The following is a 20,271-nucleotide window of genomic DNA, read 5'->3' as shown; positions in this document are numbered from 1 at the left end:
CTTGTGAGCAGCTCGCGGGTGTGCTGGCTTTCACGTGGAGGCAAGGCCGGCTGGGATGGTTTTAGCTGCATGGCCGTAGTGCCCGGCCCGGGGGGTCCCCACAGGTGGGTTGTCGCGTTCAAGCCCCGCAGTGGTGCAACAAGAGGCCCCTGCATTTCTCTTTAGTTTCGCTCTGCACAGGCAAGGAGCAAAGGGAAGGCTCGGGGGTCGCCTTGTGGCTTCTTCCACCAGCAAATCGCTTTTTTTTTTTTTTTTTAAATTAATTGATTTTTGAGACGAGGATCTGCTGTCAGCCCGCTCCTCGGTCCCACGCGTTGCTTCTCGGGCGCGGCTGGAGGCGGCTGCCCCGGCAGAGGGCACCCCGTCCCCTCCTCAGCCCAGGCCCGTCCTCTCCTCTGTCCCATCCCGTCCTTTCCTCAGCCCCATCCCGTCCCCTCCTCTGTCCCCTGCCGTCCCCTCCGCACCCAGCCGGGGCCGGGCTCCAGCAGGGAGCGGGCGGCAGCAGCCCGAGGCCGCCTCTCCCTGCCCGCACCCACCGCGGGGAGGGCCGGGCCGGGCCGGGAGAAATCCAGCCCGGGCTTCATTCCCTGGGGGCTCCCGCAAGCCGACATCCCTCCCAATTAACAAATGACTCCTCGGCACGGCACGGGCAGGTGGTTTTTGGGGTGTGCGGAAAGGGGAAACCTGGTAGGTAGCAGGGCGAGTGAGGATTCGTCGTGTTTTTTACAGGTTGGCTGGCTGCGTGACCCAGCTCAAGCAGTGTTTTAGAAAGGGGTTGGGGATCTGTAGCACAAGAAAAGCCCAGCATTTCACCTCATCTGTTGGGATATTTTTGCTCGTCATCATAGCCTGTTAAACCCCAGTGTGTGACATAAAGCAGGCCGGCCCCCAAGGGGGAGAATTCTGGACCTGTCCGTGCGTCAAACCTAGTGCAAAATTTGTGCTGTCTGTGAACTCTTCCCCTTCTGTATCCCTGCCCTCAAGGAAAGATCCAGGCGGTTTGCACAGTTAGGTTAGTAGGAGGCTCGGGAAGGGCGAAATCTTACCTGTTTTCTGCTGGTTTTGAAGACCCAGTTCTTGTGATGTAATACGTGTGTAGGGTGTTTACAGCAAAGCTGTAAGCCTGAGGAGGAAAGTTTATTTCAGGAGAAATACCTATAAAAAAAAATATTTAGAAAGCTATTTGATCAAAATCAAATCAATGATATTTAGTGTATTTTCCTGTGTTACAAGCCCCCTGAAACCCATTCCTTTGCTTGACCAGGGGAGATAAAAATTCTTAATCGTGGTTTAAATTGGTAAAGTACCACCCTTCCAGAGTCGCGCGTTCTGTCACAGAAGCTCAGCTCTTTTTGTCGGTGGTTGCCACCACTGCCTCCCTCCAGGTTTCCTCTGTTCACAGCCCCCACTCTCCACCCACCCCCTGCTGCTATCGCAGGAGCAGCAAACCAGCTCCTGTTTTCTTGGAAATTCTGATATCATGGGGAAAAAGTTCCCCTCGGCTCCAGCTGCCTACAAAAAGTCATGGACATGAACGTTCATGGTGAACGTTGTAAACCCTGTTTTATACTGCACTGCTGGTTTTGCATGATTGCTAACATTTCTTCCTTAGATGATGCGTGTAGCTTTTTCCTACGGCATGATTTGAAGCACAAGCCCCTGCCCATGAGGGTTTGGGGTGGGGGCAATCAGTGTGGCTGGCAAAGGGGAAGGCTCCCTTTCCTCTCTGAGGTCTTCTAGCTCCTGTGTCAGTGTTAAGTGATGCAGACTGGATGGAGGAGACACAGTTGGCACTTTTCTCTTCCTTCTGACAACCTCCAGCCACAAAACTAAAAGCCAGTTACTGAGTCTAGCTTCTAACAGCTTTGGCCATACCAATGATCAGAAAAATGTGGAGCTGCAGAGCCCCACTGCAGGGGCGGGGGGCGAAGCTTCGTACGCACGCATGGGCTCCCTCACACATGTCTGGGCTGCTAGTGACAAAATTACTGAACTCTGCTTCGACTGAAAACTTGTAGTGTTTTAGCATCAGTTCTGGTTCTCTTGAAAAACTGGAGCATTGAACTGGGAGCATGATTTTCCCATTGCCTGTGTGTTTTGGGTTTGGGAATAGCATAAGGAGATAGCAAAAGAAAGTCTGTGTTAACCCCAAAGGGAGATCAGACAGAGCTCAGCAGGTATGCAGGCAGTCCCTTCTCTGCATGGAATTCTTCCCCTGTAAATCCAACCACTTTATAAATAAATAAATATTTCCTTTCTAATTTCCATGTAGGAAAAGCCCCCTAGGAATCTTGCCATGCTATCAAAAAGCGTTTCAGGCTGAAGTTGCTCATTGACTTTTGTTGTCCCAGCCTAGCTCGCAAAATGGGCACCTGACGGATGTGTATTTTCTGCCATGGAAAGCAGCATCAGTGCCAGGTTTCATCACCACCACCACCTTCAGTTCCTCTGTAGGAAGGGCTTTCTGGGTTGGACATGGGGTCGCAGGAGGAGGAGAAGACCATGTGTCCCTGTGATGTGCTGCTGGAGGCAGAGCTGGTACTGAGACAGCCTTACCCTGTGCAATGCAAAAACCAGCTGCTCCCGAGCAGGAGCTGTGGAAGCTGCCTCCCTCCCTCCCTGCACTGGGACCTCCAGCAGTACAGACCCAAATCTGCTTTGCTGTTCTGAGCAGGTGAGCGTTTTCCCTGGTGTGTTTGCAACCTAGATATTGCCCTGATATGGCTGTGCACGAGAACTTTAAAGTACGTTTTAGCACAAGCTGGCTAGGAACAAAGGTGAATCTGGCAGCAGTGTCAATGAGACGAAATTTACTCTTCCCTGTTAGCAGAATGCAAGCAATGCCCGCCTGGTTTGCCTGAGATAGAGAAAATGCACGTGTGGCAGCGCGGTCCTTTTAGTGTCCAAAGCTCCGGGTTGGCTGTTTGGTCTTTGCCTCAGACCTTGAAGCAGTTAACGCAGCACTCGCCGCGTGGTGGATGGGCTGGGGTCAGTGCTGCAGCGAGCTTGCTTTGGCAGCCGCAGGAAGCGCCAGAGTTTTTAGATCCTGCGGATTTACAGAACGAACAGCTTGGCTGCACAGGTGGCAAATTATTGAAAGAGTTGAGAAGTCAAAGGAATGTTCACCAGCCCATAATTCTCTCCTGAAGAATGCACACCACGCGCTCAGCTTGCCAGCCAAAGCCCCGGAAGAAAATGTGTATTCCCTGCACATTTGCCACTCATGTTGGGCAACATATTATCCCCAGAACATATGCTCTGCGTGTGACACACTTTCTGCATCAGCCGCGACTCAGACTAAGCCCCCAGCCCCACAAATACGGGTACGGCCTAAGCTCACAGCCAGCTTTGCTCGTGGCAGTGATTCCAGATACAGTAGGTTTACTCCTGAGGTTCAGTGTTAAGGTATTGCTTGCAAGGTTGGGCTCTGTTGCCTTATAAATATTGCTGGTGTGATGCATGACATTGCAATTCATATATGGGTTTATTTTTATATGTAAATACGTATATGTCTGCTTGTATGCATGCATAATGTACCTGCAGGAGTATCGGGGTGTTATAACGGCAGGTACATAGAGACTTTAGCCAGAGTTTGTGTATAATATGTCCATTTCCATCCAGAATGGTGGTCCTTTCTCCTTCTTTTCTCCTTCTTTTCTCCCTTTCTCCCACCGTGACCGAAACCATCAGGAACTCCAGAGCACTGTACCTTTTAGTACCTAAGGAAAACACATTTGTAAGGCCGAGCTGCTGCAGAACTTTTCAGAGTTGTGCATGCTGTGTCCTCAAACAGAAAAGTCGCTGTTGTTCATTCTTAAATCATTGTTTCCATTATTATGAAAGACTAAAAGCATGTGGGAAAAATAATATAAATATTATTGCCATATATGCAGAAGTGGGTAATTTTCCACACTAGATTGTCAACTGAAACCTCGGAGCGCATCTGTGCAACAGAATACAGTGGAGTAATCGGCTTTCATTTGAGGTTTTCACATGTTTTGTGAGTGTTTATAAAAAAAACAGAGATTAAGTTGATGAATTCAGTAACTGCCCCGCTATGCAGGGAAACAGAGGCTTTTTGGTGGTAAAAACAAATTGCTTGTGATTGCTCTGGAATGCAGCACCAGAGATGGGAATAAATCTGAGAGACCTTGGCTCTCTGTGCACGCTGCTGGACACAATCGCGTTTCTCAAAGTGCAATGTTCACCTTTCCCGGAGTCCATACGCTCGCCTGAGCAGTGTCTCACTTTCCATACCACCAATTTTACTAGTGAGGGCAGTACTGCTATAAAAAACACCGTGAGAAATGGTGTGCATGGCACAGACTGCTGCTTATTTCCGATCTTTCCCTTCTAATAGCTTTGTCAGGATAACGTGCCAGGATAGTCAGTGGTCCATTGCTTATTTTTACTGCATCACCTTTCTAGAAATTCTTCCCTGCAACTCTGCAGCTTTGAACCTGCACAGGCTTTGACCCTTTTCTTCTCCTTGCCCTACCCTACCTCAGCCTGGGGAATGAAACCCCATATTTAGAGCTGCTCAGTGGGGGGAAAGTGTGACATGCTGTAGCATTTAGGGACCTAATGCTGTCTGACAGCTGATTGGAAATGTGCTGGTGTCAGAAAGGGAACCAGCTGTTCCCTTACCTTCTGGAGGGAGGTAAAGACTGGGCTGTCACATCCAGGAGTCTAGCAGCAATTACCCTGACGTTAGAGGATGAAAGGATGCAAACAAGTAGGCTGAAAATTAATTTCTTTTGCCCCTCTGTTTCATGCATCCATCAGCAGTACATCTGGGCACTGTGAATCTAATTTAAAAGTGTAATTTCTATCCCAAATGATTGTATTTGCTGTACTTTTTGCTCTCAAGTCAAGTTCAAGGGGGAGCAAACATGGAGTAGAGGTTATCTTTACCTCTGTGCTTTGCTTTAGCCTATTTCTACGTGCACGTGTATATCTTTGCGCGGACTACTAACACATGTTTTATGCTCCAAGTAAGTTCCTTGTCCCTTATTTACAGCTTGCAGTTTTCTTTCCTTCTCCAAGGACCTGCAGCTCTTGACCTTTTAGCCTAGTAAATTATTTACACGTGAAACAGTGAATCAAAATGATGGGTCTCAGGAAGATGCTGCTTATTCTCAAGGAACAAAAACACATTTATTCATGAAATCTCCTTCCTGAGGCTTTCGCTGTAGGCCTGTGTGTCCTGTCCTCCTCATCCCTCCGCGTTATGAGAAGGAGAGGCACTCCTTTTTCACACGGCTGGTTCATTTGCAAAGGGAAATGTCTTTCTGCCTCTGATTTTAAAACATCCCCTTGACGTTTTGGGGATGAGGTGAGAGGACATTAGTTTGATATCCTCCTGGAACTGGGAAACAGTGAAAGAATGCAAAAAAATACAAAATAAAATAAAAAAGGTGTGCAGAAAAGCCCAGGTTGCTACAGAAATCCCAAAGTGAGGGAGATACCAGCAGAATTAGGGATGTTTAACACTCTGAGCTAAAATCCTTCTGCTCCGTGGACCTTCTGGCTGCCCAAACACTCATTCCTTGTATGAGGAACTCTGCTGACGTGCAGGCTGGTTGGTTACGCTGCCCTGAACACGGTGTCTGGAGAGCATGGCCAGGTGACGTGCTTTCCAGCACGTTTGCTTTTGAGGCACACCAGTAGCTGGCTGCCCAGGTGACATGCTTTGGGGCTAATTTTAATATTTTCCAAAGCCCCCAAGCTCCGTGTCAGTGCTTGCAGTAACTTCGTGCTTTTGAAGTCTGAAATAAAAAGTAAAAATAAAAAATAATTAATAAAACAGCTTCACGCTGGCTATTTTTTAAAAAACGAAGTTGTTTCACATCAAGGACCTCTAAAAGAAGGTTACTTAAGAAGGTTATTTTTAATTCACTGTAAAGTACACATAACACTACTCAGTAAAGCTCTTTCAGACTCTTTGATGAAAGGCGCTATTGTAAGTGAGACAATTGTGCACATGGTGTGATGGGGAGGTTTTTTTTCGTAGAGCTATATTAATCAAATTGAGAAAATGGTGCCGTAGTCTTTGTAGCAAGTACCTCGCCGAAACTCACACAGTTTTATCTGCAGTACGGAGAAAACATACACTGGGAAACGTGAACCCAAGAAACAAAGTGGAATGAAAACAGAAAGTTATTTAAATACTTTGATTTCTTACCACATAATTTTGCCTATTGAGGGAATGTGGGAAAATCAACAAGAAGCCAACATTTGAAAAGCAAAGGTTTGTTTTGGAATTATCTCTATCAGCTTTTTTATTTTATTTTATTTTTTCTCAACACTGTTTCCCTTCACATTAAAAGGCTGGGACATGCCAGGCACCTCCTTTGCAGAAACCACCCTGGTTCTGAGTCAAAAAAAAAAGGAAAATAAAGCTTTCTTTCTAATCTGAACATTTCAGATTAAAGTGGTTTATTTTCTCAATAGCATAAGGAATTTCATAAACCATATATATTTCATGAGGAAAATGGCCAGTTTGTGGATATTTCGTGAGAAATGAAATCTCTACATCATTAAATGGCCAGAGAATACATTGAAAAGGAACATGTGTAAGGTTCTTGAGAACTTCTAAACTTGTTTTAGTTTTAGAAATTACAGCATGGTTTGATAGTTCTGCTGTAGCTGCCACTCAAGGAAAGGTGAGTTACACCTGTCCTGCAGTGGTGTATGGCCCCGAATGGTGTACCAAGGGAAAGAAAAACTTTTGTAAAGGCTTATTTTCATAACATGGCCACGAAAGGAAAATCAGGTTGGTAATTATCTTCTACAGATTTTAAATTTGGAAGGAGAAAAAAGCTGGGCAAGATCACGAAACCCTTGGAGAGAAAAATATCTCGTATCTTCCTCCCTATGTATAACTGCCTTAAAATTGCCTTCTTCTGAGCTTTGTGCAGTGCTCAGTGCCCATCATTTGTCTAACACGGAGTAGCCAAATGCACTGCAGCTGGTATTTGAGATCCTTTTATCCATCCTTCTCCACACACACACACAGAGACAAAAGTTAGTTTCCCTTAGGCAATCCAGAGCCCTGGGAGAGCGGCAATTTCTTTGATTGCTTATTGTAGCTGTAGCGCTGGAGATAAAAGTTTAATGCATCCTTATTGTCTCAGTGCTTTTAAGTATTCAGCTGCACCGAGCAATGCATCTTCATCCATGTAACCGACTGAATGCAGTGGTTTAAGATTAACAGATACAATGTCAGTGCTGTTACCTTTTTTTTGTTAGTGCTCAAGAAATAATTTGCACCGGAGGTGAGCGTCGTTGTAGCAGTCCCTGGCAGATGGGCAATGTGCAGCTCAGGTACGAGACAACGCAGGCAGCCGGGTTAGTAGAGGCCATAGAAACAATCCCCAGATATGATATTAGTGTAACGAACGATGGGCAAAGCAGCTTGGAAAAAATGGGGCTGGCCCCTATTCACCTACGGCAAGCTTCTGGGCTGAGCGCTGGGCCACGAGGGCAAGCTGAACGCCTGCTTCCGAAACAGAGGGGTCTGCTGGGCTGGATCCCCATCTTCATCATCCCCTCCTCTGTCCTAGAGGGAAGCGAGAGCTCTTCTAACCAATGCAGAAATTGCAATGCCACTCCCATTAGATAGGAACAAAAGAAAAGCGAGACCAAGTTTTGTGCTGTCCTAATTTTAGATTGACATTTAAATATTTCTCTCGCCTTTTGTCGCAGTGTTGGTTTCCCCTTGCAGCTCCTAGGAAGATGCTCGTGCTATTTCCCTGGCATTTCCTCTCCCCTCTCCTAACCACCATTCAGCTCCAGTTGGAAAAGGGAGGTCAGGAGAAAAATGCCCTTTAGCTGACACTCGGGTAACCCAATCCCCGCCCTGTTGGTCGGCTGTGCCGAATTCCAACTCATCTGGTTGCACCGAGGGCTATTGTACCAGCCCTGCCATCAGAGCCGGGTAATTGATATGCTTGAAGGGACTTTAATGAGGAAGAAAGCTAATTAGTTAATGTAAGGGGAGAAAAATAAGTCCAACAACCTTGTGGTCCATTTTGTTCCATTGCAGCGTCCCACAGCGCCTAGCATGGAGCCTCATTCCGAGCTGAGCGTGGCGGAGCTGAAGGATTGGCAAACCCTAGCAGCGACTGCAGAGCACGACTGGGTTCAGGGCACGTCTTTGTTCTTTCAGGGCCCTTCTTCTGATTCTTTGCTGTGCTTGGTGAGGCTGGGGGTGTGCTGGTCTCCTCCAGCGAGCATTTAGGAGCTGGGGGAGCTGCTGAAGCTGGGACCTTCCTCTAAAGGGGCTGCTGAGGACCAAAGCCCCTGTGCTGGCCCAGAAGGCTCACAGCAAGCGAGGCGAGTGCTGTTGCGGAGATGTGGTACCGCAACACGCATACCTGGATGTGTCCTGTGAGCTCTGCTGTCCTCAGGCATTTACAGGTTCTCCGGGATCCGTGTAGTTTGGTGGGACGCAGCCTTTTCCCAGGAATATGTCCCAGCCTTAGCTCCCCCATCAGGAGTGGAAGGGGATGTGGAGGGGAGTGCACAGCAGAAGTTATACTCTGGTGGAGTAAATGAGCAAAAGGGGTTAAAAGAAAATAAGGCAGAGAAGGAGAAAGCATGCAAAGCAGCTGTTAAGGCTGAACTTCACATTCCTAGTGTTTGTAGAAATTAGCTAAAGCTGGTAAAGTGACAAAGCTTCTGGGGGACTGGTCTAGGCTGGGAATTGCATCTTCTGGGCAGTGTGACAAAGGACTAGAGGTGTCGTGGTGGGGCTTAGGATTCCAAGTGATGCTGGTGAAGTGTCCCAAACTGTCCCTTTGTCTGTCTTCTCTTTTTTGAAGTTGATGTTACAACAGAAATTACAGCCAGAGTACTCTCTCCTCTCCATCAAATGGATTAAAAAGAACAAGCTCAGGCTTCAGATGTGTCTCTTCTATGGTCTTCTGAAACCTCCCTGAATCCATCATGCACAGTCCTCATCTTTTTAGCCCTGCCTGGGAAAAAAAGTCTGAAATGCATCAGAGAGACGGGCCTAGATAACATCTCTCTCCTGGCCTTCATTTTGTTCACCCGTTTACTGCTCTCCCCATACTTGGACACACCAAACTGAGATTATTTGTGTCCCCTCTCTCTGGGGGGAGAGAGGTCAGAGGGTCTGAAATGTTTCAGAGACCACTGAAGTCTGTGGGAGTCTCCTCTGACTTTGATGGATGCTGACACTGTCCTTTAGGGAGGAAAAGATAAGGAGGAAGGAGAGAAGGGATGGGAAAGAAGAAGGAAAAAGCTGTGGAGTAGGACTAAGATAGCAAAGAGATCCATAAACAAATAGGGCTGAGCAGTGTTTGTTCTGGATAAATTTTGCTTCCCACCGTGGCCTTCAGATTTGTATTCTTTGCACAGAAATCCAGTTTCTTCTAGCAAGTCCTGTAAACACCACCTGCTTCTGGTGCTTCAGATAATGAGATGGGCTGGAACGAGACCAGACCTTGGGCACAACTGGGGCTGAGGCCGATCAAAGAGGGGAGGCAGCAAGAACTTATCAATTATTTGAGAGAAAAGTCTCAATAAAAAGCCTTTTTCAATACAAATAGTCTTGCTGAATGTGGTGGGACTTTGGGGAGTGAGCAGTTCACACGAGATGAAACCCTTCTGTTTGTTGGCGATAAATAGTGTTTAAGGACATCTTTGAGGTATTGATCTATAGCTGCTGCTGTGTCCTTGCTTGCCTCAGCCCTGTCTTGAGAGCCCAGGGATGGTGCGTAGTCACGCTCTGTAGGCCCGTGCATGGTCTGATCCTGCTGGTACATAGTCCTGGTACCTTTTTCCCATCTCCAAATGCTTCATTCTCAGACGTTGTTCATCCTGGAGTCCCATCAGAGCAGGAAGGCGATGAGAAGGAAGTCTCCCTGTTTAGGAAGAAAGTATCCACATAACCAAATACCCTTGACAGTGCCTTAGATAATCTGGATTTATGCCTGCGGGCAGGTCTGCAGTGCTGCGTCCACTTCTGGGCTCCCCAGGGCAAGAGAGGGAGGTGGAGACGCTGCAGAGTCCAGTGCAGGGCCACTAACGTACTTAAGGGGCTGGAGCATCTCTCAGGTGAGGACAGGCTGAGAGTTGGGACTGTTCAGCCTGGAGAGAAGGCTCGGGGGAATCTCATCCATGTGTACAAATACCTGACGTGAGGCTGCAGGGAGGATGGAGCCCGGCTCTTCTCGGCGGTGCCCAGTGACAGGGCAGGAGCCGATGGGCACAAGCAAAATGCGGGAGGTCTGAACATAAGAAAATGCTTTTTCACCATGAGGGTGATGGAGCACTGGCACAGGTTGTCCAGAGAGGTTTTGGAGTCTCCATCCTTGGAGATGTTCAAGAGCAATTTGGATATTGTCCTGGGCAGCTGGCTCTAGATACTCCTGCTTGAGCCACGGGACTGCACCAGGTGGCCTCCAGGGGTTCCCTCCAGCCTCAGCCGTGCTGTGGCCGAGATGTGTGTTCATATGGGCCTGCTTCCTTCAGGACGCTTGGTTCCACCTTCAGCCACATGCTCTTAAAGGTGACTGGGGGAGAAGATAGGTGCACCAGGCTCGATGCCTGTGCCCATGGCGCTGCCACGCACGGCGCATCCACGTGTGCCGCCCCTTGCCCAGAATCACTTGTTGGCACGCACGTGCTGCGAGCGCTCGCGTACCTCCCAGCGCCTCTCCAGGTGCTCCACGCCCACGCTCCCTGTGTTGCTAGCGCTGCTGAACGCCCGTTAGCAACCAGGAGAAAATCTCCCCAAAAGGTCCTTTTAAAGGGAAAACTCGAGAAAGGCAAGGCACTCGCTCTCCTGCCCTGTGGAGGAGGTGCAACGCTGCCACTAGCGGGTGGCCGGCTGCACGGCTTGGGTTTCTCAGAGCTGCTCTGTTTGCTTTTGCACTCTGGACCTTGGCATTTGAATGGTGTCTGTGTCATTTAAATTGCAACACCCTGATGTGAATGTTCGTTGCAGCAGTGTTCTGCCAGTCATGCTTGCCAGCTCCTAGGTGTGTTCGTTAAATGTGTCAGAAGAACCATCATCACACACAGCTACAAAGGTGACCGAGTATCTGGGACTTAACAAGAAGTGTGTTTTTTTTCTTTTTCTTTTTCTTTATTTATTGCAAAATTGAGGTAGTTCCTTACTGAGTGCACTTTCAGCCTGATTTCCAGACTGTGCAGCCTGCCTGTCTGCCCATCCACCGCTCCCTTTTCCCCTCCGAAAAATCTCATGGCCGGCTTTCAGCTAGGCTCATCAAATCACAAAGAGAATGAAGTTTCTACAAATTTTATGAAAACTGATGACTGGATAGCAGAGAAAGTCCAAAATTAGTCCCCCAGCGAGAGCAAGACAGGCAGAATTTAGCAACCAGCCACTGTTTGTAGCTCCCGGCCAGCAAATAAACCAGTTTATAGTTGTGCCCCAGCTATAGCTTCTGCTCCCTCTTGTGCTGCCAGGCAGAGGAGATCCTGGCTTTTGGGAGATGGAGAGGACATTGCTCTGGGGAAAAAAAATAAAAATATGTTTACGGACACAGGACCAAAGCTGGAGGAAGCCAGGCTTCATTGCTTCTGGTGCATGTGGAATAACTTGTTTTGATATGTAGTTTAGAGACCTTAAAAAAAAAAATCAGTAATGCTAACCAGTGCTTCCTAGCAACCCTACAAAAACAAAGCAGTCTGTGCAGCTTTGCCTTCCTGAGCCACAGTATTTGCCTCACTGCAGGAACAGATTTCAGTAGGAGCCTTCCAAGGGGTTCCAGCGAGCAGGGAGCAGGGGAAGGAGTGCTGGCTTGTCCCCGGGTGCTGGTGTCCAACCCCGCATTCCTTGCATAGAGGAGTTAACGGAGGGATTGGGAACGGGGAATACAGACAATTAGAAAGCTCCTCTGTTTCCTTGCCTTGCCTTGTATTTTGTCAGTGGATCACAAAAGATACAGGAACTTCATCTCATATTTAACGACTTCTTATATAATAATTGCTGTGAGTGTGCCCGTGAGGTGCTCTAGTTTGGGTTCAGTGCAGGTTGCTTATCTGAGTGTGGTGCTCTCAAAATCCTCCTCAGGCTGCAACTTCCCAATGGCATTTACTAAAGGCAGATTGATCATTTTAGCAAAGTTTTATGAGATGAAGGAGCAAGATTTGCTGTGGGATTGTACGTGGCACGGGGCAGAAGAGGCAGAGCCCTTCCTGTAGCATTTATGGTTTGTAACTGTGTGGGAGCAGCGACTTTGTGTATCCTGCAGGATGGAGCAGCTCACACACTGCCATTTACACTGCAAACAGCCCCTGTGCTTTGAGACCTAACGTCCGTGTCTGTCCTCCACGTGGGTGAAGGTGCTGCCAGTTTGCCTCGAACAGGGTGGCGAGCAGTGCAGAAGTGTCAGCTTCCTCCTCCCCATCCTCGCTGCTGGCTCCTCCTGTGTGCTGGAGCAGGTGCCCCGTGCCCTTTCCCAGGCAATGACCTGCCAGCTTTTAGCTCCTTCCTGGGACGTGAGAACAGCGAGTGCTACAGCAAGGAACTCCTGCGGGGAGGGCTGGCCTTTGGCACACAGGAAAGGAGTTGCAACGAAGTGCTGAGGCTGGATTTACCCCAGGGCTTCACGCGGCGTTTGGAAGCACGAGGCAAAAGGCAGAAGCCTTGGGGGGCTACAGTGGGGTGGCAAAATGAGAGCTTGCCCTGTGCTGCTGTGGCAGAGGGGGCAAGCACCTGGCTGCCTGGCCAGCCGCTGGGTGCTAGGGGCTGCTGGGGTTAAAATGGTACCAGATCCGATGAGCTGGGTTTGATGGGAGGCAAGCCGCTTGCATTTCTGATAGTGCGTGGCTGGATCTTACAGGCCTCTGGTGTGAATTTCTGAGGCTGTCCCAAATTGCTGCCCTGATTCAGTGGCTCTGGGAGGTTTACAGGAGTACAGGGTAACCTGGGCTTGTTCTGCTTCCACCTGCGCCACCTCCTCTCTCCTTCAGCCCAATCCATCCCATCCACAGAGCAAAAACAAATCTTATATCTATGGACCGAATATTCAGACAGTGGTATACACACCGATATCCCACTCCATGAGAAAGCATCGTGACCACATGCTGCACAGGATGGACCTGCTGGTGTTCCTGCACCACGCATGCACTTGGCACAGCTGGTGCTGCCCCTTGCAGCTCAGCACAAGCCCCTCTCCCCTGCTTTGTCACCCTGTGCTCGAGACACTGCCTCTGGCACATGGGGTGACGCAGGAACCGAGTGCTGCAAGCAGCCGGCGAGCCCCTCATCACCCCCTGCTCCCTTCAGGCTGCGGTGATCGGTGCACGATGCAGCTACAGTTTGCCAGGAGCCCCTGCCCCATCCCAGGGTTGGCTTACCAAATACGGCACTTCGTCTTGTGTCTTGGAGAATACAAAACTTTCCGGGCCTGACAAGCTTCTACGAGCTGTCTTAACAAGACGGTTTGTTAATATTTGCTAAGTTTTGTAATGACCTCTGGGCTCCCTTAACAGTTTTGGGCAAACCATGCGAGGCTTCCTTTCTGGCTGAGATCTGTTGTGTGCAGAGCAGACTCAAATCCCAGCTGAAGGGGGCTTGAAGAGGGGGGTAGGATTGAGCAACGCATGGAACAGACCTGAGGAAGCTGCTCCAGTCCTCCCTGAAGGGAACCAGCTGAATTCCACACGCGCCGAGCGGCTACCGTTGTGGGCCACGAAGGGTCCCCGGAGCTGTAAAACCTGCAGATGCCATCCCTGTACCCCAGCATGACGTTCCGGCGCTGTATAAAGCTGATGCATCACAGCATGCCTATGCGCCGCCGTCACCACGCCATCAGCCCCGCGGAGCTGCGGCGGCGTGTCCTCCTTCCAGCAGGCGAGCTCCCAAGGGGAGGCATCCCCTGAGCACGCTCCAAAACAGGCAGCCGGGAACAGAAAGTTCAGCGCGAGCTCCGAGTGCCTGCAAGTTCTGCTGGAGTGTCCTTGAGTGCCCTCCCCCTGCCCCAAGCCTCTGCCGTGAATGCTTTTGGCTCCTACAGCCCAATCCATCGCGTGAAACCTTCCCTTCCTGTTTCTCTCCAGCTCTGTTCCAGCCTCAGCTCTTCCAGCCTTTCCTTTCTTCCTTGCCTCTGCCTCTTGTGATCACTCTTTCCTACGGGGGTTTTCCTCGCGCTGCAGCTCTGCATCCTGGTTGTCTCTTATTTTGCTCCTCTGCTTGCTTTGTGGTGCAAAGCAGCGTGGCTGTAAGGTGGGATGCAGAACAGCGCTCGATCTGTCTTGGCACGCTCAACTATCAATCCCCAGTAAAGCTTGACAGTGGGGGGGATTTGAAAGTGAGGATGTTCCGGTTCAAAGGTACATTGCATTACATTTTAAACTATTTTTCGCTAATGCTTGTCCCTCTGGAGCAACAAGGTGCTGTTTGCTTTACTACTCTCTGCGGTATTTACAGTTTCTTTTGCTAATACCCAATGAATTCAGCATGTCTTAGGAGGTTAGGATTCCTGTGTGTGCCTTCTTAGTGGTCAGTGTATCAGGTCATCGCAGACTGAGATAGAAATTGGGGTCTGAGAGCATGCACGAGACCAGGAGCTGATTTTATCGAGGGTTAGTGCAAAATGGGAAGTAACAAATACAGGGGAGCGCTGCTTCACGCAGTGTTCGGCATGAGCAAGCAGAGGGCTGTGTATTGCAGCATTCAGCACTCCAGGTGTACTGGGCAGGGAACGCTGGCTTCTCCGGGTGTGCTTGATCAAAAGTGCAAGGTAAATGGAAAGCTGTCACTTGGAGCAGTATTCTCTCAAAATTACCCTAGAAATAGAAATAGGAAGCCTCATAGTCAGAGCTTTTCCATGAAGGCAGAGATGTGCCAGGCTCTTTTTGATCTTCTGTTCTCTGCAATAAAATCAAGCCAGATTCTGATTTCATTTGGACCACTGGAAATTATGAGAGCTGTTAATACTAAATACATAGAAAGTTTTCAAATAGCGAGCTGACAGTTGTCCTGAAAATCAGTACTGTTAGCAGCTCAACTTCATGGCAACTACTCCTTATTGACACAGCTACAAGTCAGACAAGATTTGGCCCTTATTAAGGAAATGCTGTTATGGCTTTGTAGCACGTACGGAGAGAAGAATTTCTTTAGTGATTTGCAAATATTCATTTCCAAGGTTTCCTCAGGTGGACTTCAGTGTACACACCCCAGCCTAGTGGCACCTGTACTGGGATCACTGGAGATGAATGGTGGTAGCACAAGAAGAGGAGCAGTGAGGATATTAACATGACATTATCGCTTTCATTGCATCTAAAGCACCTGATGCACAGCAGACATCTGAGCTCTACAGAACCTGGGTACCACTGACCTGGGGGATTCCCCTCACAGGGATGCTCCCCACCTCGCTAGTGCTGCACCCAAGAATGCTATAGCTGCTTGGGAAGAATGCCAAAGAAACCATACAATATACGAAGAGCTGACCTTGGGATGTTTGGCCGTGTGCCATAGGCCAAGGCACCGTCATCCTGCAAAATAAACCTTCTCGTCCTTAGCACGGCAACATCTGTGAAGGATAAAGGCCAGCCTGACTGCTGAGGCTGCCAAACTGTCACCCCGTTACAGCGCTGGGGGAATCTCAGCCCCTCGTCCCAGCCCTGACGGACGTCTCCCAGGCTCGGTAATGAGATGCAAGCACTTTGATTTGCACGCCCACAGCAGGCAGGCTCATCCCGGTGGAGCAGCCATATGGGCAAACTTCAGGTGTCCTCACCGTGGCTGCATATGCTTTAACATGGCTTTTTTAAAAATTTATTTTATTTTTTTAAACTCTGTTTCCTTTGCTGCCAGGCTACATAACGGCTTTTCAGCTTCTTCCCTGGCATCCTAGATTGTATTTGAATGGAGTTTGTCTTGTTGCCCTCTAAAATGAGATGTCAGCGGATGTCTTCTCACTTTTGTTAATGGAACAGATCCTGAGCTCCCTCCCAGCCTACAAATTGTCCCGACAGTGGTGGCTGCGGGTTCCTAGGGTGGCAGATGGGACTCAACATCTAAAAGCTGGTCCTGTTGGTTTGGATTGAGGAAACACACATATTTTGATTCAAATCCATACCATTACGCCCTGTATCGGTCTTAAAAAGCTGTACTGGACGCCCAAAGCACGTGGAGTGGCTGTGGTGTGCAGTACAGGGTGGAGTGACTCTGGATGAAATTGGCTGCACCATGAGGTTTTGGCTGAATTGAAGCTTTGGTTAACAGCAACACGTTTGGGGCATCCCCAGTCCTTACGGCCTCGGGGTGCTGCTCTGTCTAATGCAACAGCTTGAAGAAATGTCCTCTTGGCAGTGGAAAGGCAAAGCTTTGCCCGACTGCTGTGGGTTTTGTGTGCACACAAGTGTGGCCGTGCCCCGGAGCCGCTGGGTTTGCTGCCCCAGGCACAGGGGACGTTTGGTGCTGGCACTCCCAGGCGATGCTGAGAGGTCGCAGGTTGGAGAAGGGGCAGTTTGCATGGTTTGCACGTAGCTTACTGCCTTTTCCTCAGTCCCCCTAAAAGCAATCCGTCATGGGGGGTCCGTGTACTTTGTGGGTGAGCTTTAAACTCAAGGCATCTAACAGCGGCGTTGACATTTCTGTGAGTTCATTGCCGCTGATCCTCCTTTCATGTAGCTCTTCTTCAAATAAAGGGTGTTTTGTGAAGGGTGATATACAATGCCGATCAACGTTGACATTGCAGATTTACATCATTTTTGAAGAGTAAAACTTGTCCCGGTGACCTTGCCACGAATTTCACTTTGCCATGTTGTCTGGCTTGCTGTACCCTCTCCCCTCACATAGCTGCGTTTCTTGTGTGCTCCGAAGGACTCTGCTGGTTTGGAGGACACAAGATTCATGTATAAAATTAGCATATTTATAGATTATGTAAATATCCATATAATTTATACCAAAGTACTGTGTGCTGCCCAAATATAATCTCTGCTGCCTCCATCACACAGGTGCACTTCATCACAACCTACCTGAGGCGTTACTGTGGCCTCAGACGTCCCAATCAATCAGTACGAGGATTTTGAGTGCAAAAAAAGGCATAAAGCATCTATGGGGAAAAATCACACCTCCTGCCTTCTGTTTTTCCTTAACCAAAAAACTCCCCAAACTCATAAAATTTGTCAGTGTGATGCCAACAGAAATGTGTGCTGCGTTTGGATGTGTTTAAGTGACGTTTCTATCGCTCGCTGCTTTCGCCTGTCTCCCGTTTATGAAGTTAGTGCGGGGCGTGTATCACGGTGAATGCACAGAAGATTCATACTTGTGCGCGCCGTTTATGCCTACCCTCGTTTCCCGTTGTATTTGCAGCACAGGGTGCACCAGGAGGCCTGCACAACTGAGCTCAGAGTCCTTCAGCTGCACGTCACGGGCCGGTCATGCAGGCCCTGTTCGCTGCCATGTTTCCTAGCTTCCAAGGTACAAGGGATCGAATTTGTGTGTTATTGTTTAGTTTTTGTTTGTTTGTTTTCAGAAGGGGCTACCCCAGGGATGAGTTTTGCCCAGGGAGGAGGCTATAAAGCAACAAGAAGCAACTCAGAGGGGGGATATGACAGCAATTAAAAAAATGAACCTGCTTGACCCTAATTTTGCAAATCTCTGGCTGTCAAAGAACTTAGCCTGACTAATTATGTTTCGATGTGAAATTGTGGAATCATTACAGCTTTGATTACACAGGTCCCCCAGCTCCTGCCTGCCATGGTGCCTGGGTGTGTGTGCTTTCTAATGTCTTCTTTCATTTCATATTTGTTTTAGCCTTCCAGTTCTCCGGTAGTAACCAGAAATAGGCCTCCAAAAAAGAAATAATTGCATCCCACATCTGAGATGTGCTATCCTCAGCTGTCCTCCCACCGCCCTCCTTTCTCTTTCTCCTTTTGGCCTTTGGAGACCGGAGCCACTGCTGCAGTCAGGCAATTATCCTTCAAAGCTGGGAACTGCGCTGAGCCTTGCCAAAAACCGCTGCAGCCAGCGAGCAGCCAGCTTTGAACGCACGGTGTGGAAGTGCAGCCGCTTCCCCGTCAGATGCTCTCAGGGTAAGAGCAGGGCAGCTACATTGGAAACGAGAAGCTAATACGAGTGTTGGGTGGTTAGAAACCTGGAGTTCAGGCAGCAGACTAAGTGTAGTCTCTCTGATGTAAAATGTTTCTTTGGTTCCAGGGTAAGGCCTGGGGTATGAAGATTCAGGATTTCTGGGTGTTTCTAAAAATAGCATTTTCGAATTTGGTCAGCTCAAAATATACCCCGTGCTTTATTTTTATTTTTTGTTCCATTCTCTAACACAACTGCTTACAGAGCCCGTGCCCTTTTTCCTTTATTAGTCAGACTGCCAAGATGCTCTGCATAGTATAAGAATAATTTGGGAACCCAAACCTTTATTGGGGTCCGTGCTCTGAGAAATCAATACGGGCTGCCATTCCCGAGCAACTCGGAAAACAAACCCGTGCCTGCAGCTCCGATAATCAGGAGCAGCTCTGCAGCGACAAATGAACGTGCCCAGCCTTGCACTTGTCGCTCTGAGCCGCTGCGTCCGGGCCCCAGAGAGGGCAGCGGGGCAGGGAGGACGCAGTATCCCTCACCTCATCCTCGTCAGCGACTTTCACGTTAACAAACCACCTTTCTGTGCCTGCAACAGAGCAGCTGGAGAAAACAAACAAAAGAGCCGGCTGCTGCAAAACACCACTCCCAAAATAGAGATTGTTACATGAAACAGAGCACCGAGAGGGAAGGCTGGTTCAGAAAATAGCTCGTGGCCGGCCTTTAAGCAGCTCGGTATTTTATGGTAAATAATGCAGGAAGGAAGGGAAAGTGCAGCCTTGAAATGGATGTGCTGGGAGGTCTTGCCAGCACCTGAGATGTCTTTGGAGACCTTCCAGCGGCAAAGCAGCACGCCGCAGGCATAACTAGTTTTTCTAACAACCCCCTTGGCCTCCCTGGCTGCTCGGAGACATGGACTGTGAGCGTTTGGGGGTGGTAGGAGCGAGGTGGGGGCTGCAGGGGGAAGCCCTGAGCTTCAGCTCTCTGCCCCCAGCAGCCACTTGCGAAGGCACAGCGAGGGCTCCGGTGTCTTCTGTGCAAGTCCAGCTGTGGATGGGTGCACAGGGAGTAGCAGAGGGCAGGATCTGGGCATTCAGGGTTCAGAGGTGATGAGAAGCCCAAACTGCCTCGCTGTTTCATACGGACCAAGGGTCCTTCATTGCTCTTCTGTACCCCCAGACCATTGCAGCACCCCGGGAGTCCTGGCTGCAGCCAGCTGCCAGCCCGCGCGGTGCTGAGCCGTCTGAGCTGTGGGCATGGGGCTGCCCGCGGGCGTGGGTCTGCAGCTGATGCCCCAAATTTCTTCTCTGGCAGCCTGGGATTGCTACCAGCTTTCCAGGATTTTGCCTTCCTGGCCGCCCCAGCTGAGCAATCATAGCTACGTCCCAAAATGACGTGGTCTGGCAGCACGGCTAATTGGGTTAACTGAGCTGATAGAGAGCAGGTATCCTGTGCTGCAACCACCTCGGCAGAGAGAAACACTGCTGTTTCTAGCTCTTGTTTGTTGGGTGTTATATATATGTATATTTTTTTCTTCTTCTTTCTTTCTTTCTTTTTTCCTTTTTAAATTTTATGGCAGTAAATTAAAAAAAAAAAAAGAAAGAAAACACATCTTGAGCTTTAATGAGCAGGCGGCATCCTCAAACTAGGACAGAGCTGGAGACCCAGAGGGTGAGTGCTCTGTGACGAGAACAGAGCCGAGTTAGGAACAGGGCCACATGCCCCTGACCTCTTACCACCTCGCACAACAGTGTGGTGACATGAAAGCAGCACTTCACTTGCAATGACGAGAAGACTGAAAGCAAGCTAAAACTTTACTTCCGAGGCCTCTTTGTCCTTCGCTGGCACCATTCTAGGTGGCGGATTTAAAGCAGCGCTTGCACGAGCTGGGAGAAGTGCTGTGCTGCTTTCCTTCCACAAAGAATTGTTGCTCGTTACAGAAACGAGCAGGAGATTATTTCCCGTATAGATTTTCTGCATACTGCAAATTGTTTGTAGAAGCAGGCTGCGTGCTTCATCATAGTTCCACACTTGCAAATGTATCTTCACCGAGACACTAATGTCTGTCAATGTGCGTGTATAAGCAGCAGCGTTTGCATGCTTAATCGGGCACGTGGCCTTTGTTAATTAGGCAGTCAGCTAATGCTTTATGTCTGTGGGTCTGCATGTGCAATCATTTGCCCAGAACCTCATTAATTTTACTGGCTGCCCCTCCTGTTGGAGTTCAC

At 49.0% G+C, this 20,271-nt stretch overlaps 1 long non-coding RNA gene across 4 annotated transcripts; it reads right to left on the bottom strand.

The window, feature by feature from the left end:
• Positions 1 to 2,907: 2,907 nt before the first annotated feature.
• On the bottom strand, positions 2,908 to 14,031 carry LOC125184928 (uncharacterized). Of its 4 annotated transcripts, XR_010834962.1 has the most exons (4): positions 13,614 to 14,031; positions 8,021 to 9,890; positions 7,448 to 7,561; positions 2,908 to 5,768 (listed from the first exon to the last, which is right to left on the bottom strand). It is a non-coding gene; the product is annotated as an uncharacterized lncRNA (long non-coding RNA). The 4 variants fall into 4 exon arrangements; XR_007169575.2 differs by having other exon boundaries at positions 7,238 to 9,890; XR_007169576.2 differs by having other exon boundaries at positions 7,448 to 9,890.
• Positions 14,032 to 20,271: the final 6,240 nt, after the last annotated feature.

The sequence above is a fragment of the Anser cygnoides genome, chromosome 14, assembly GCF_040182565.1.
Source record: "Anser cygnoides isolate HZ-2024a breed goose chromosome 14, Taihu_goose_T2T_genome, whole genome shotgun sequence".
Taxonomy (NCBI): Eukaryota; Metazoa; Chordata; class Aves; order Anseriformes; family Anatidae; genus Anser; species Anser cygnoides.
The sequence above is the reverse complement of the archived record's forward strand: the minus strand, read 5'-3'. Positions and strand labels throughout refer to the sequence as shown.